This window comes from Oncorhynchus gorbuscha, unplaced genomic scaffold (genome assembly GCF_021184085.1).
Source record: "Oncorhynchus gorbuscha isolate QuinsamMale2020 ecotype Even-year unplaced genomic scaffold, OgorEven_v1.0 Un_scaffold_6068, whole genome shotgun sequence".
In the NCBI taxonomy this organism is placed as follows: domain Eukaryota; kingdom Metazoa; phylum Chordata; class Actinopteri; order Salmoniformes; family Salmonidae; genus Oncorhynchus; species Oncorhynchus gorbuscha.
The window spans coordinates 1,742-17,500 of NW_025749749.1; the positions used below are offsets into that span (position 1 = coordinate 1,742).

A 15,759-nucleotide genomic window follows, 5' to 3' on the forward strand; every position below is an offset into this window, starting at 1 on the left:
GGGTGACAGGACAGAGGGGGAAAGAGGGGGTAGAGGGGTGACAGACAGAGAGGGAAAGAGGTAGAGGGGGTAACAGGAGGGAGGGGGAAAGAGGTAGAGGGGTTGACAGGAGGGAGGGGGAAAGAGGTAGAGGGGGTGACAGGACAGAGAGGGAAAGAAGTAGAGGGGGTGACAGGACAGAGAGGGAAAGAGGTAGAGGGCGTCGACAGGACAGAGGGGGAAAGATGTAGAGGGGGTGACAGACAGAGGGGGAAAGAGGTAGAGGGGGTGACAGGACAGAGAGGGAAAGAGGTAGAGGGGGTGACAGGACAGAGAGGGAAAGAGGAGGGCGTGACAGGACAGAGAGGGAAAGAGGTAGAGGGGGTGACAGGACAGAGGGGAAAGAGGTAGAGGGCGTGACAGGACAGAGGGGGAAAGAGGTAGAGGGGTGACAGGACAGAGGGAAAGAGGTAGAAGGGGTGACAGGAGGGAGGGAAAGAGGTAGAGGGGGTCGACAGGACGGAGAGGGAAAGAAGTAGAGGGGTGACAGGACAAGAGGGAAAGAAGTAGAGGGGTGACAGGACAGAGAGGGAAAGAGGTAGAGGGGTGACAGGACAGAGAGGGGAAAGAAGGTAGAGGGGTAACAGGACAGAGGGGAAAGAGGTAGAGTTGCGTGACAGGACAGAGGGGGAAAGAGGTAGGGGGTGACAGGAGGGAGGGGAAAGAGGTAGTTGGTGACAGGAGGGAGGGGGGAAAGAGGTAGAGCGGGTGACAGGACAGAGGGGGAAAGAGGCAGAGGATGTGACAGGAGGGAGGGGAAAGAGGTAGAGATTGGTGACAGGAGGGACAGAAAGAGGTAGAGAGGGGGGTGACAGGAGGGAGGGAAAGATAACATATTAGGGGGTGACGGGGTATTACATGTCAGAGGTAGAGCGGAGAGTTCTCTGATACAATAAACAGGCATAATGGAGCTTTCTTAGCGTCGATTTCTGGGAAAATTTATTTAAAATGACTACCATTCACCACTGCATTCAACATGACATATTACAGTAAATATAATGATGACATATTACAGTAAATATAATGATGACATATTACAGTAAATATAATGATTACCTGTTACAGTAAATATAATTACAATGGTAGCTTGCCTCGTTAAATAAAGGTTAAATAAACAATTGAAATGTAAAACATTAGACAACATTCACCCACTCTGGGGAAACCAACCATTACAGTAAATGTAACAGTACATATAATGATTACAAAGACAGCGTTCGACAACATAATAACAGAGGTGACAGCTCATCCCAGACAGGTACCTATTTGTTTCCGTTTCTATTTGAGTCTTTTAGCAGACATAATAGACCAATGACTGTTCATCTGGGTAAGGGGATGGACTCTAGACCATACTATCAGCCAATCATGTCTGTGTATGTAAATATCTTTAAATGTGTTTCCTAACGGCCACACGATCCGGCTGAGCATTTCAAGAGCCAAAGGAGGCTCAGGGAAATAAATTATTCAAAAAGTTATTTTCATTAAATAAACACACACGGTTATTTATGAGACATACAGTGATGATTTAAAATAACAAAGGTGTCATGGGGACTTTAACTGTGTAAATAATCATTCCAGTTTCAATGGAAAGGGGGAGATACATTGACAAGCCTCTCAGGGGTTTTCCACCTCTCCTGCACATGCTCTTTTCCTTTGAAACATGATCATATTGTTTTCTATTTTCATGTATGCAACAAATAAAAGTATCCCTGTAACACAAATGAAAATAAATCCAACACACAATTGTACCTCAGCAGCATAGTCAACATTTATCAAGACAAAAGAGACCGATCCACTCACCTGCACGTCGTCTGAGCTGGGTTCGTAACTGGCCCTCTTGAAGGTATCAGTCACGTTTCTGAGTATCTCCACAGAGGACAGCAGGTCTCCAGCGTAGAAGTTCCTTCTCTGGGTGAGATCCAGCAGGGTCTTGGTCACCTGAGACATCCCGTCCCCCGCCAACTTCCCCTGGCCCTTAGCTAGATGGCCCTGGATCTCCAGAAGAAGAAATGAACTATGAGGTCTTATATGTTCTCTACACTATATTACAGTATATTACCACAGTATTACTACATTGATTCTCTACACTATATTACAGTATATTACCACAGTATTACTACATTGATTGATTCTCTACACTATATTACAGTATATTACCACAGTATTACTACATTGATTCTCTACACTATATTACAGTATATTACCACAGTATTACTACATTGATTGATTCTCTACACTATATTACAGTATATTACTACAGTATTACTACATTGATTCTCTACACTATATTACAGTATATTACCACAGTATTACTACATTGATTCTCTACACTATATTACAGTATATTACCACAGTATTACTACATTGATTCTCTACACTATATTACAGTATATTACCACAGTATTACTACATTGATTCTCTACACTATATGACAGTATATTACTACAGTATTACTACATTGATTGATTCCCTACACTATATGACAGTATATTACTACAGTATTACTACATTTATTCTCTACACTATATGACAGTATATTACTACAGTATTACTACATTGATTCTCTACACTATATGACAGTATATTACTACAGCATTACTACATTGATTGATTCTCTAAACTATATTACAGTATATTACTACAGTATTACTACATTGATTGGATCTCTACACTATATTACAGTATATTACTACAGTATTACTACATTGATTGATTCTCTACACTATATGACAGTATATTACTACAGTATTACTACATTGATTCTCTACACTATATGATAGGATATTACCACAGTATTACTACATTGATTCCCTACACTATATGATAGTATATTACTACAGTATTACTACATTGATTCTCTACACTATATCACAGTATATTACCACAGTATTACTACATTGATTCTCTACACTATATCACAGTATGTTACTACAGTATTACTACATTGATTGATTCTCTACACTATATGATAGTATATTACCACAGTATTACTACATTCATTGATTCTCTACACTATATGATAGGATATTACCACAGTATTACTATATTGATTGATTCTCTACACTATATGACAGTATATTACCACAGTATTACTACATTCATTGATTCTCTACACTATATGATAGGATATTACCACAGTATTACTATATTGATTGATTCTCTACACTATATGACAGTATATTACTACAGTATTACTACATTGATTCTCTACACTATATGATAGGATATTACCACAGTATTACTACATTGATTGATTCTCTACACTATATGATAGGATATTACCACAGTATTACTACATTGATTGATTCTCTACACTATATGACAGTATATTACTACAGTATTACTACATTGATTCTCTACACTATATGATAGGATATTACCACAGTATTACTACATTGATTGATTCTCTAAACTATATGACAGTATATTACCACAGTATTACTACATTGATTGATTCTCTACACTATATGATAGTATATTACCACAGTATTACTACATTGATTGATTCTCTACACTATATGATAGGATATTACCACAGTATACCTACATTGATTCTCTACACTATATCACAGTATATAACCACAGTATTACTACATTGATTCTCTACACTATATGACAGTATATTACTACAGTATTACTACATTGATCCTCTACACTATATGACAGTATATTACTACAGTATTACTACATTGATCCTCTACACTATATGACAGTATATTACTACAGTATTACTACATTGATCCTCTACACTATATGATAGTATATTACTACAGTATTACTACATTGATTGATTCCCTACACTATATGACAGTATATTACTACAGTATTACTACATTGATTGATCCTCTACACTATATGACAGTATATTACCACAGTATTACTACATTGATTGATTCTCTACACTATATCACAGTATATTACCACAGTATTACTACATTGATTCTCTACACTATATCACAGTATATTACTACAGTATTACTATATTGATTGATTCTCTACACTATATGACAGTATATTACCACAGTATTACTACATTGATTGATTCTCTACACTATATCACAGTATATTACTACAGTATTACTACATTGATTCTCTACACTATATGATAGGATATTACCACAGTATTACTACATTGATTGATTCTCTACACTATATGATAGGATATTACCACAGTATTACTACATTGATTGATTCTCTACACTATATGACAGTATATTACCACAGTATTACTACATTGATTCTCTACACTATATGATAGGATATTACTACAGTATTACTACATTGATTGATTCTCTACACTATATGACAGTATATTACTACAGTATTACTACATTGATTCTCTACACTATATGATAGGATATTACCACAGTATTACTACATTGATTGATTCTCTAAACTATATGACAGTATATTACCACAGTATTACTACATTGATTGATTCTCTACACTATATGATAGTATATTACCACAGTATTACTACATTGATTGATTCTCTACACTATATGATAGGATATTACCACAGTATTACTACATTGATTCTCTACACTATATCACAGTATATAACCACAGTATTACTACATTGATTCTCTACACTATATGACAGTATATTACTACAGTATTACTACATTGATCCTCTACACTATATGACAGTATATTACTACAGTATTACTACATTGATCCTCTACACTATATGACAGTATATTACTACAGTATTACTACATTGATCCTCTACACTATATGATAGTATATTACTACAGTATTACTACATTGATTGATTCCCTACACTATATGACAGTATATTACTACAGTATTACTACATTGATTGATCCTCTACACTATATGACAGTATATTACCACAGTATTACTACATTGATTGATTCTCTACACTATATCACAGTATATTACCACAGTATTACTACATTGATTCTCTACACTATATCACAGTATATTACTACAGTATTACTATATTGATTGATTCTCTACACTATATGACAGTATATTACCACAGTATTAATACATTGATTGATTCTCTACACTATATCACAGTATATTACCACAGTATTACTACATTGATTCTCTACACTATATGATAGTATATTACCACAGTATTACTACATTGATTGATCCTCTACACTATATGACAGTATATTACCACAGTATTACTACATTGATTGATCCTCTACACTATATTACAGTATATTACCACAGTATTACTATATTGATTGATTCTCTACACTATATGATAGTATATTACTACAGTATTACTACATTGATTGATTCTCTACACTATATGATAGTATATTACTACAGTATTACTACATTGATTGATTCTCTACACTATATGACAGTATATTACCACAGTATTACTACATTGATTGATTTCATTTAGAATGCATTAAAAGACCAGCGTCCTCTAGCCTTTGGCCCAGTTAAGAGAGAGGACCATAAGACCCTGGCGGTCCTCTAAAGTATAGTATACATTATATTATTACAGTATTACTACAGTTTATATTACAGCTTTCCCTGACCCTCGACCTCCAGGAGAAGGAAGAGGAGGAAGAGAACTATGAGACTGTTCTCTGCAGTAGATTACTGCAATATGTGGTTTAAACTGTCTACATTAACATCAGCTGTATTGTAATTAGTCTCTATAATGTGGTTTAAACTGTCTACATTAACATCAGCTGTAGTGTAATTAGTCTCTATAATGTGGTTTAAACTGTCTATATTAACATCAGCTGTAGTGTTATTAGTCTCTATAATGTGGTTTAAACTGTCTACATTAATATCAGCTGTAGTGTTATTAGTCTCTATAATGTGGTTTAAACTGTCTATATTAACATCAGCTGTAGTGTAATTAGTCTCTATAATGTGGTTTAAACTGTATATATTAACATCAGCTGTAGTGTAATTAGTCTCTATAATGTGGTTTAAACTGTCTACATTAATATCAGCTGTAGTGTTATTAGTCTCTATAATGTGGTTTAAACTGTCTACATTAACATCAGCTGTAGTGTAATTAGTCTCTATAATGTGGTTTAAACTGTCTATATTAACATCAGCTGTAGTGTTATTAGTCTCTATAATGTGGTTTAAACTGTCTACATTAATATCAGCTGTAGTGTAATTAGTCTCTATAATGTGGTTTAAACTGTCTATATTAACATCAGCTGTAGTGTTATTAGTCTCTATAATGTGGTTTAAACTGTCTATATTAACATCAGCTGTAGTGTTATTAGTCTCTATAATGTGGTTTAAACTGTCTACATTAATATCAGCTGTAGTGTTATTAGTCTCTATAATGTGGTTTAAACTGTCTATATTAACATCAGCTGTAGTGTAATTAGTCTCTATAATGTGGTTTAAACTGTCTATATTAACATCAGCTGTAGTGTTATTAGTCTCTATAATGTGGTTTAAACTGTCTATATTAACATCAGCTGTAGTGTTATTAGTCTCTATAATGTGGTTTAAACTGTCTATATTAACATCAGCTGTAGTGTTATTAGTCTCTATAATGTGGTTTAAACTGTCTATATTAACATCAGCTGTAGTGTTCTTAGTCTCTATAACATTGTCTACTTTCAATATCCACGTGACCATATCACCAGCATACACTGCATATATTGTAAAAGAGAGATAGAGTATGAAATAAATACATTGAAGATGACTGATGACTGAAGACATATCTACCATCCCCTGTATGTATTTCATTTTCACAGATCTATGTCTGTGTCCACATGTTGGAAAACCACTGTAGACTGAAGAGGGAAGTAGAACAGTAGCAGCAGGGTAGAGAGAGAGTAGAGGTATGTCAGTAGTAGCAGGGTAGAGTAGTCAGTAGTAGCAGAATTAGGTATGTCAGTAGTAGCAGGGTAGAGAGAGAGAGTAGAGGTATGTCAGTATTAGCAGGGTAGAGAGAGAGAGTAGAGGTATATCAGTAGTAGCAGGGTAGAGAGAGAGGGAGTAGAGGTATATTCAGTAGTAGCAGGGTAGAGAGAGAGAGTAGAGGTATGTCAGTAGTAGCAGGGTAGAGAGAGTAGAGAGTAGAGGTATAGTTAGTAGTAGTCAGGGTAGAGAGAGTAGAGGTATGTCAGTAGTAGCAGGGTAGAGAGAGTAGTAGGTATGTCAGTAGTAGCAGGGTAGAGAGAGTAGAGGTATGTCAGTAGTAGCAGGGTAGAGAGAGTAGAGGTATGTCAGTAGTAGCAGGGTAGAGAGAGTAGAGGTATGTCAGTAGTAGCAGGGTAGAGAGAGAGAGAGTAGAGGTATGTCAGCAGTAGCAGGGTAGAGAGAGAGAGAGTAGAGGTATGTCAGTAGTAGCAGGGTAGAGAGAGAGTAGTAGAGGTATGTCAGTAGTAGCAGGGTAGAGAGAGAGAGTAGAGGTATGTCAGTAGTAGCAGGGTAGAGAGAGAGAGTAGAGGTATGTCAGTAGTAGCAGGGTAGAGAGAGAGAGAGAGTAGAGGTATGTCAGTAGTAGCAGGGTAGAGAGAGAGAGTAGAGGTATGTCAGTAGTAGCAGGGTAGAGAGAGAGAGAGTAGAGGTATGTCAGTAGTAGCAGGGTAGAGAGAGAGAGTAGAGGTATGTCAGTAGTAGCAGGGTAGAGAGAGAGAGAGTAGAGGTATGTCAGTAGTAGCAGGGTAGAGAGAGAGTAGAGGTATGTCAGTAGTAGCAGGGGGAAGTAGAGGTATGTCAGTAGTAGCAGGGTAGAGAGAGGATGTCAGTAGAGGTATGTATGTCAGTAGTAGCAGGGTAGAGAGAGAGAGTAGAGGTATGTCAGTAGTAGCAGGGTAGAGAGAGAGAGAGTAGAGGAATGTCAGCAGTAGCAGGGTAGAGAGAGAGAGTAGAGGTATGTCAGTAGTAGCAGGGTAGAGAGAGTAGAGGTATGTCAGTAGTAGCAGGGTAGAGAGAGAGAGTAGAGGTATGTCAGTAGTAGCAGGGTAGAGAGAGAGAGTAGAGGTATGTCAGTAGTAGCAGGGTAGAGAGAGAGAGTAGAGGTATGTCAGTAGTAGCAGGGTAGAGAGAGAGAGTAGAGGTATGTCAGTAGTAGCAGGGTAGAGAGAGAGAGTAGAGGTATGTCAGTAGTAGCAGGGTAGAGAGAGAGAGAGTAGAGGTATGTCAGTAGTAGCAGGGTAGAGAGAGTAGAGGTATGTCAGTAGTAGCAGGGTAGAGAGAGAGAGTAGAGGTATGTCAGTAGTAGCAGGGTAGAGAGAGAGAGAGTAGAGGTATGTCAGTAGTAGCAGGGTAGAGAGAGAGAGTAGAGGTATGTCAGTAGTAGCAGGGTAGAGAGAGAGTAGAGGTATGTCAGTAGTAGCAGGGTAGAGAGAGAGAGAGTAGAGGTATGTCAGTAGTAGCAGGGTAGAGAGAGAGAGAGTAGAGGTATGTCAGTAGTAGCAGAGAGAGAGAGTAGAGGTATGTCAGTAGTAGCAGGGTAGAGAGAGTATGTCAGAGGTATGTCAGTAGTAGCAGGGTAGAGAGAGAGAGTAGAGGTATGTCAGTAGTAGCAGGGTAGTATGTCAGAGAGAGAGAGTAGAGGTATGTCAGTAGTAGCAGGGTAGAGAGAGAGAGTAGAGGTATGTCAGTAGTAGCAGGGTAGAGAGAGAGTAGAGGTATGTCAGTAGTAGCAGGGTATGTCAGAGAGAGAGAGAGTAGAGGAATGTCAGTAGTAGCAGGGTAGAGAGAGAGAGTAGAGGTATGTCAGTAGTAGCAGGGTAGAGAGAGAGTAGAGGAATGTCAGTAGTAGCAGGGTAGAGAGAGAGAGAGTAGAGGTATGTCAGTAGTAGCAGGGTAGAGAGAGAGAGTAGAGGTATGTCAGTATTAGCAGGGGTAGAGAGAGAGTAGAGGTATGTCAGTAGTAGCAGGGTAGAGAGAGAGTAGAGGTATGTCAGTAGTAGCAGGGTAGAGAGAGAGAGTAGAGGTATGTCAGTAGCAGGGTAGAGAGAGAGAGTAGAGGTAGTCAGTAGTAGCAGGTAGAGAGAGTAGAGGTATGTCAGTAGTAGCAGGGTAGAGAGAGAGAGTAGAGGTATGTCAGTAGTAGCAGGGTAGAGAGAGAGAGTAGAGGTATGTCAGTAGTAGCAGGGTAGAGAGAGAGAGAGTAGAGGTATGTCAGTAGTAGCAGGGTAGAGAGAGAGAGAGTAGAGGTATGTCAGTAGTAGCAGGGTAGAGAGAGAGAGTAGAGGTATGTCAGTAGTAGCAGGGTAGAGAGAGAGAGTAGAGGTATGTCAGTAGTAGCAGGGTAGAGAGAGTAGAGGTATGTCAGTAGCAGCAGGGTAGAGAGAGAGAGTAGAGGTATGTCAGTAGTAGCAGGGTAGAGAGAGAGAATAGAGGTATGTCAGTAGTAGCAGGGTAGAGGTATGTCAGCAGTAGCAGGGTAGAGAGAGAGAGTAGAGGTATATCAGTAGTAGCAGGGTAGAGAGAGTAGAGGTATGTCAGTAGTAGCAGGGAGAGAGAGAGAGTAGAGGTATGTCAGTAGTAGCAGGGTAGAGAGAGAGAGAGTAGAGGTATGTCAGTAGTAGCAGGGTAGAGAGAGAGAGAGTAGAGGTATGTCAGTAGTAGCAGGGTAGAGAGAGAGAGAGTAGAGGTATGTCAGTAGTAGCAGGGTAGAGAGAGTAGAGGTATGTCAGTAGTAGCAGGGTAGAGAGAGAGAGTAGAGGTATGTCAGTAGTAGCAGGGTAGAGAGAGTAGAGGTATGTCAGTAGCAGCAGGGTAGAGAGAGTAGAGGAATGTCAGTAGTAGCAGGGTAGAGAGAGAGAGAATAGAGGTATGTCAGTAGTAGCAGGGTAGAGAGAGAGTAGAGGTATGTCAGTAGTAGCAGGGTAGAGAGAGTAGAGGTATGTCAGTAGTAGCAGGGTAGAGAGAGTAGAGGTATGTCAGTAGTAGCAGGGTAGAGAGAGAGAGTAGAGGTATGTCAGTAGTAGCAGGGTAGAGAGAGTAGAGGTATGTCAGTAGTAGCAGGGTAGAGAGAGTAGAGGTATGTCAGTAGTAGCAGGGTAGAGTAGAGGTATGTCAGTAGTAGCAGGATGTCAGTAGTAGTAGCAGGGCAGAGAGAGAGTAGAGGTATGTCAGTAGTAGCAGGCAGTAGAGAGAGAGAGTAGAGGTATGTCAGTAGTAGCAGGGTAGAGAGAGAGTAGAGGTATGTCAGTAGTAGCAGGGTAGAGAGAGAGTAGAGGTATGTCAGTAGTAGCAGGGTAGAGAGAGAGTAGAGGTATGTCAGTAGTAGCAGGGTAGAGAGAGAGTAGAGGTATGTCAGTAGTAGCAGGGTAGAGAGAGAGTAGAGGTATGTCAGTAGTAGCAGGGTAGAGAGAGTAGAGGTATGTCAGTAGTAGCAGGGTAGAGAGAGAGAGTAGAGGTATGTCAGTAGTAGCAGGGTAGAGAGAGAGAGTAGAGGTATGTCAGTAGTAGCAGGGTAGAGAGAGTAGAGGTATGTCAGTAGTAGCAGGGTAGAGAGAGAGAGTAGAGGTATGTCAGTAGTAGCAGGGTAGAGAGAGAGAGTAGAGGTATGTCAGTAGTAGCAGGGTAGAGAGAGAGAGTAGAGGTATGTCAGTAGTAGCAGGGTAGAGAGAGAGAGTAGAGGTATGTCAGTAGTAGCAGGGGTAGAGAGAGAGAGAGTAGAGGTATGTCAGTAGTAGCAGGGTAGAGAGAGAGAGAGTAGAGGTATGTCAGTAGTAGCAGGGTAGAGAGAGAGTAGAGGTATGTCAGTAGTAGCAGGGTAGAGAGAGAGAGTAGAGGTATGTCAGTAGTAGCAGGGTAGAGAGAGAGAGAGAGTAGAGGTATGTCAGTAGTAGCAGGGTAGAGAGAGAGAGTAGAGGTATGTCAGTAGTAGCAGGGTAGAGAGAGAGTAGAGATGTCAGAGAGAGTAGAGGTATGTCAGTAGTAGCAGGGTAGAGAGAGAGAGTAGAGGTATGTCAGTAGTAGCAGGGTAGAGAGAGAGAGTAGAGGTATGTCAGTAGTAGCAGGGTAGAGAGAGAGAGTAGAGGTATGTCAGTAGTAGCAGGGTAGAGAGAGAGAGAGTAGAGGTATGTCAGTAGTAGCAGGGTAGAGAGAGAGAGAGTAGAGGAATGAGTAGCAGGGTAGAGAGAGAGTATGTCAGTAGTAGCAGGGTAGAGAGAGAGAGAGTAGAGGAATGTCAGCAGTAGCAGGGTAGAGAGAGAGAGTAGAGGTATGTCAGTAGTAGCAGGGTAGAGAGAGAGAGAGAGAGTAGAGGTATGTCAGTAGTAGCAGGGTAGAGAGAGAGAGAGTAGAGGTATGTCAGTAGTAGCAGGGTAGAGAGAGAGAGAGTAGAGGTATGTCAGTAGTAGCAGGGTAGAGAGAGAGAGAGTAGAGGTATGTCAGTAGTAGCAGGGTAGAGAGAGTAGAGGTATGTCAGTAGTAGCAGGTAGAGAGAGAGAGAGTAGAGGTATGTCAGTAGTAGCAGGGTAGAGAGAGTAGAGGTATGTCAGTAGCAGCAGGGTAGAGAGAGTAGAGGAATGTCAGTAGTAGCAGGGTAGAGAGAGAGAGAATAGAGGTATGTCAGTAGTAGCAGGGTAGAGAGAGAGAGTAGAGGTATGTCAGCAGTAGCAGGGTAGAGAGAGAGAGTAGAGGTATATCAGTAGTAGCAGGGTAGAGAGAGTAGAGGTATGTCAGTAGTAGCAGGGTAGAGAGAGAGAGAGTAGAGGTATGTCAGTAGTAGCAGGGTAGAGAGAGAGAGAGTAGAGGTATGTCAGTAGTAGCAGGGTAGAGAGAGAGAGAGTAGAGGTATGTCAGTAGTAGCAGGGTAGAGAGAGAGAGAGTAGAGGTATGTCAGTAGTAGCAGGGAGAGAGAGAGTAGAGGTATGTCAGTAGTAGCAGGGTAGAGAGAGAGAGAGTAGAGGTATGTCAGTAGTAGCAGGGTAGAGAGAGTAGAGGTATGTCAGTAGTAGCAGGGTAGAGAGAGTAGAGGTATGTCAGTAGTAGCAGGGTAGAGAGAGAGAGTAGAGGTATGTCAGTAGTAGCAGGGTAGAGAGAGAGAGTGGAATGTCAGTAGTAGCAGGGTAGAGAGAGAGAGTAGAGGTATGTCAGTAGTAGCAGGGTAGAGAGAGAGAGTAGAGGTATGTCAGTAGTAGCAGGGTAGAGAGAGAGTAGAGGTATGTCAGTAGTAGCAGGGTAGAGAGAGTAGAGGTATGTCAGTAGTAGCAGGGTAGAGAGAGTAGAGGTATGTCAGTAGTAGCAGGGTAGAGAGAGAGTAGAGGTATGTCAGTAGTAGCAGGGTAGAGAGAGAGAGAGTAGAGGGTATAGTAGCAGGTAGAGAGAGTAGTAGCAGGGTAGAGAGAGTAGAGGTATGTAGCAGGTAGAGAGAGAGAGTAGAGGTATGTCAGTAGTAGCAGGTTAGAGAGAGAGAGTAGAGGTATGTCAGCAGTAGCAGGGTAGAGAGAGAGAGTAGAGGTATGTCAGTAGTAGCAGGGTAGAGAGAGAGTAGAGGTATGTCAGTAGTAGCAGGGTAGAGAGAGAGTAGAGGTATGTCAGTAGCAGCAGGGTAGAGAGAGAGTAGAGGTATGTCAGTAGCAGCAGGGTAGAGAGAGAGAGTAGAGGTATGTCAGTAGTAGCAGGGTAGAGAGAGAGTAGAGGTATGTCAGTAGCAGCAGGGTAGAGAGAGAGAGTAGAGGTATGTCAGTAGTAGCGGGGTAGAGAGAGAGAGTAGAGGTATGTCAGTAGTAGCAGGGTAGAGAGAGAGAGTAGAGGTATGTCAGTAGTAGCAGGGTAGAGAGAGTAGAGGTATGTCAGCAGTAGCAGGGTAGAGAGAGAGAGTAGAGGTATGTCAGTAGTAGCAGGGTAGAGAGAGAGAGAGAGTAGAGGTATGTCAGTAGTAGCAGGGTAGAGAGAGTAGAGGTATGTCAGTAGTAGCAGGGTAGAGAGAGAGAGAGTAGAGGTATGTCAGTAGTAGCAGGGTAGAGAGAGAGAGAGTAGAGGTATGTCAGTAGTAGCAGGGTAGAGAGAGAGAGAGTAGAGGTATGTCAGTAGTAGCAGGGTAGAGAGAGTAGAGGTATGTCAGTAGTAGCAGGGTAGAGAGAGAGAGTAGAGGTATGTCAGTAGTAGCAGGGTAGAGAGAGAGAGAGTAGAGGTATGTCAGTAGTAGCAGGGTAGAGAGAGAGAGAGTAGAGGAATGTCAGCAGTAGCAGGGTAGAGAGAGAGAGTAGAGGTATGTCAGTAGTAGCAGGGTAGAGAGAGAGTAGAGGTATGTCAGTATTAGCAGGGTAGAGAGAGAGAGTAGAGGTATATCAGTAGTAGCAGGGTAGAGAGAGAGAGAGTAGAGGTATGTCAGTAGTAGCAGGGTAGAGAGAGAGAGTAGAGGTATGTCAGTAGTAGCAGGGTAGAGAGAGAGAGAGTAGAGGTATGTCAGTAGTAGCAGGGTAGAGAGAGAGAGAGTAGAGGTATGTCAGTAGTAGCAGGGTAGAGAGAGAGAGTAGAGGTATGTCAGTAGTAGCAGGGTAGAGAGAGAGAGAGAGTAGAGGTATGTCAGTAGTAGCAGGGTAGAGAGAGTGAGTAGAGGTATGTCAGTAGTAGCAGGGTAGAGAGAGAGAGTAGAGGTATGTCAGTAGTAGCAGGGTAGAGAGAGAGAGAGTAGAGGAATGTCAGTAGTAGCAGGGTAGAGAGAGAGAGTAGAGGTATGTCAGTAGTAGCAGGGTAGAGAGAGAGAGAGTAGAGGAATGTCAGCAGTAGCAGGGTAGAGAGAGAGAGTAGAGGTATGTCAGTAGTAGCAGGGTAGAGAGAGAGTAGAGGTATGTCAGTAGTAGCAGGGTAGAGAGAGAGAGAGTAGAGGTATGTCAGTAGTAGCAGGGTAGAGAGAGTAGAGGTATGTCAGTAGTAGCAGGGTAGAGAGAGAGTAGAGGTATGTCAGTAGTAGCAGGGTAGAGAGAGAGAGAGTAGAGGTATGTCAGTAGTAGCAGGGTAGAGAGAGAGAGAGTAGAGGTATGTCAGTAGTAGCAGGGTAGAGAGAGAGAGAGAGTAGAGGTATGTCAGTAGTAGCAGGGTAGAGAGAGAGTAGAGGTATGTCAGTAGTAGCAGGGTAGAGAGAGAGAGTAGAGGTATGTCAGTAGTAGCAGGGTAGAGAGAGAGAGAGTATAGGTATGTCAGTAGTAGCAGGGTAGAGAGAGTAGAGGTATGTCAGTAGCAGCAGGGTAGAGAGAGAGAGAGTAGAGGTATGTCAGTAGTAGCAGGGTAGAGAGAGTAGAGGTATGTCAGTAGTAGCAGGGTAGAGAGAGTAGAGGTATGTCAGTAGTAGCAGGATAGAGAGAGTAGAGGTATGTCAGTAGTAGCAGGGTAGAGAGATAGAGGTATGTCAGTAGTAGCAGGGTAGAGAGAGTAGAGGTATGTCAGTAGTAGCAGGATAGAGAGAGTAGAGGTATGTCAGTAGTAGCAGGATAGAGAGAGAGAGTAGAGGTATGTCAGTAGTAGCAGGATAGAGAGAGTAGAGGTATGTCAGTAGTAGCAGGATAGAGAGAGTAGAGGTATGTCAGTAATAGCAGGATAGAGAGAGTAGAGGTATGTCAGTAGTAGCAGGATAGAGAGAGTAGAGGTATGTCAGTAGCAGCAGAGTAGAGAGAGTAGAGGTATGTCAGTAGTAGCAGGATAGAGAGAGTAGAGGTATGTCAGTAGTAGCAGGGTAGAGAGAGATAGAGTAGAGGTATGTCAGTAGTAGCAAGGTAGAGAGAGAGAGAGTAGAGGTATGTCAGTAGTAGCAGGGTAGAGAGAGAGAGAGTAGAGGTATGTCAGTAGCAGCAGGATAGAGAGAGAGAGTAGAGGTATGTCAGTAGTAGCAGGGTAGAGAGAGAGAGAGTAGAGGTATGTCAGTAGCAGCAGGGTAGAGAGAGAGAGTAGAGGTATGTCAGTAGCAGCAGGGTAGAGAGAGAGAGAGTAGAGGTATGTCAGTAGTAGCAGGGTAGAGAGAGAGAGTAGAGGTATGTCAGTAGTAGCAGGGTAGAGAGAGAGAGAGTAGAGGTATGTCAGTAGTAGCAGGGTAGAGAGAGAGAGAGTAGAGGTATGTCAGTAGTAGCAGGGTAGAGAGAGAGTAGAGGTATGTCAGTAGTAGCAGGATAGAGAGAGAGAGAGAGGTATGTCAGTAGTAGCAGGGTAGAGAGAGAGAGTAGAGGTATGTGTCAGTAGCAGGGTAGAGAGAGAGAGAGAGTAGAGGTATGTCAGTAGTAGCAGGGTAGAGAGAGAGAGTAGAGGTATGTCAGTAGTAGCACGGTAGAGAGAGAGAGTAGAGGTATGTCAGTAGTAGCACGGTAGAGAGAGAGAGTAGAGGTATGTCAGTAGTAGGGTAGAGAGAGAGAGTAGAGGTATGTCAGTAGTAGCAGGGTAGAGAGAGAGAGAGTAGAGGTATGTCAGTAGTAGCAGGGTAGAGAGAGAGAGAGTAGAGGTATGTCAGTAGTAGCAGGGTAGAGAGAGAGAGAGAGTAGAGGTATGTCAGTAGTAGCAGGGTAGAGAGAGAGAGAGTAGAGGTATGTCAGTAGTAGCAGGGTAGAGAGAGAGAGAGTAGAGGTATGTCAGTAGTAGCAGGGTAGAGAGAGAGAGTAGAGGTATGTCAGTAGTAGCAGGGTAGAGAGAGAGAGTAGAGCTATGTCAGTAGTAGCACGGTAGAGAGAGAGAGTAGAGGTATGTCAGTAGTAGCAGGGTAGAGAGAGAGAGAGTAGAGGTATGTCAGTAGTAGCAGGGCAGAGAGAGAGAGCAGGGTAGAGGTATGTCAGTAGTAGCAGGGTAGAGAGAGAGAGA

The 15,759-nt window shown here is 41.9% G+C and overlaps 1 long non-coding RNA gene across 2 annotated transcripts in view; it reads right to left on the minus strand.

The window, feature by feature from the left end:
* Nucleotides 1-1,454: 1,454 nt before the first annotated feature.
* LOC124029312 overlaps nt 1,455-15,759 on the minus strand; it is a 16,434-nt gene continuing 2,129 nt past the window's right edge. For both annotated transcript variants that reach the window (XR_006837759.1, XR_006837758.1), the window contains exons 2-3: nt 1,837-2,031; nt 1,455-1,745 (exon numbers count right to left, since the gene is read on the minus strand). This is a non-coding gene — a long non-coding RNA (uncharacterized LOC124029312). The remainder of the gene's footprint in view (nt 1,746-1,836; nt 2,032-15,759) is intronic.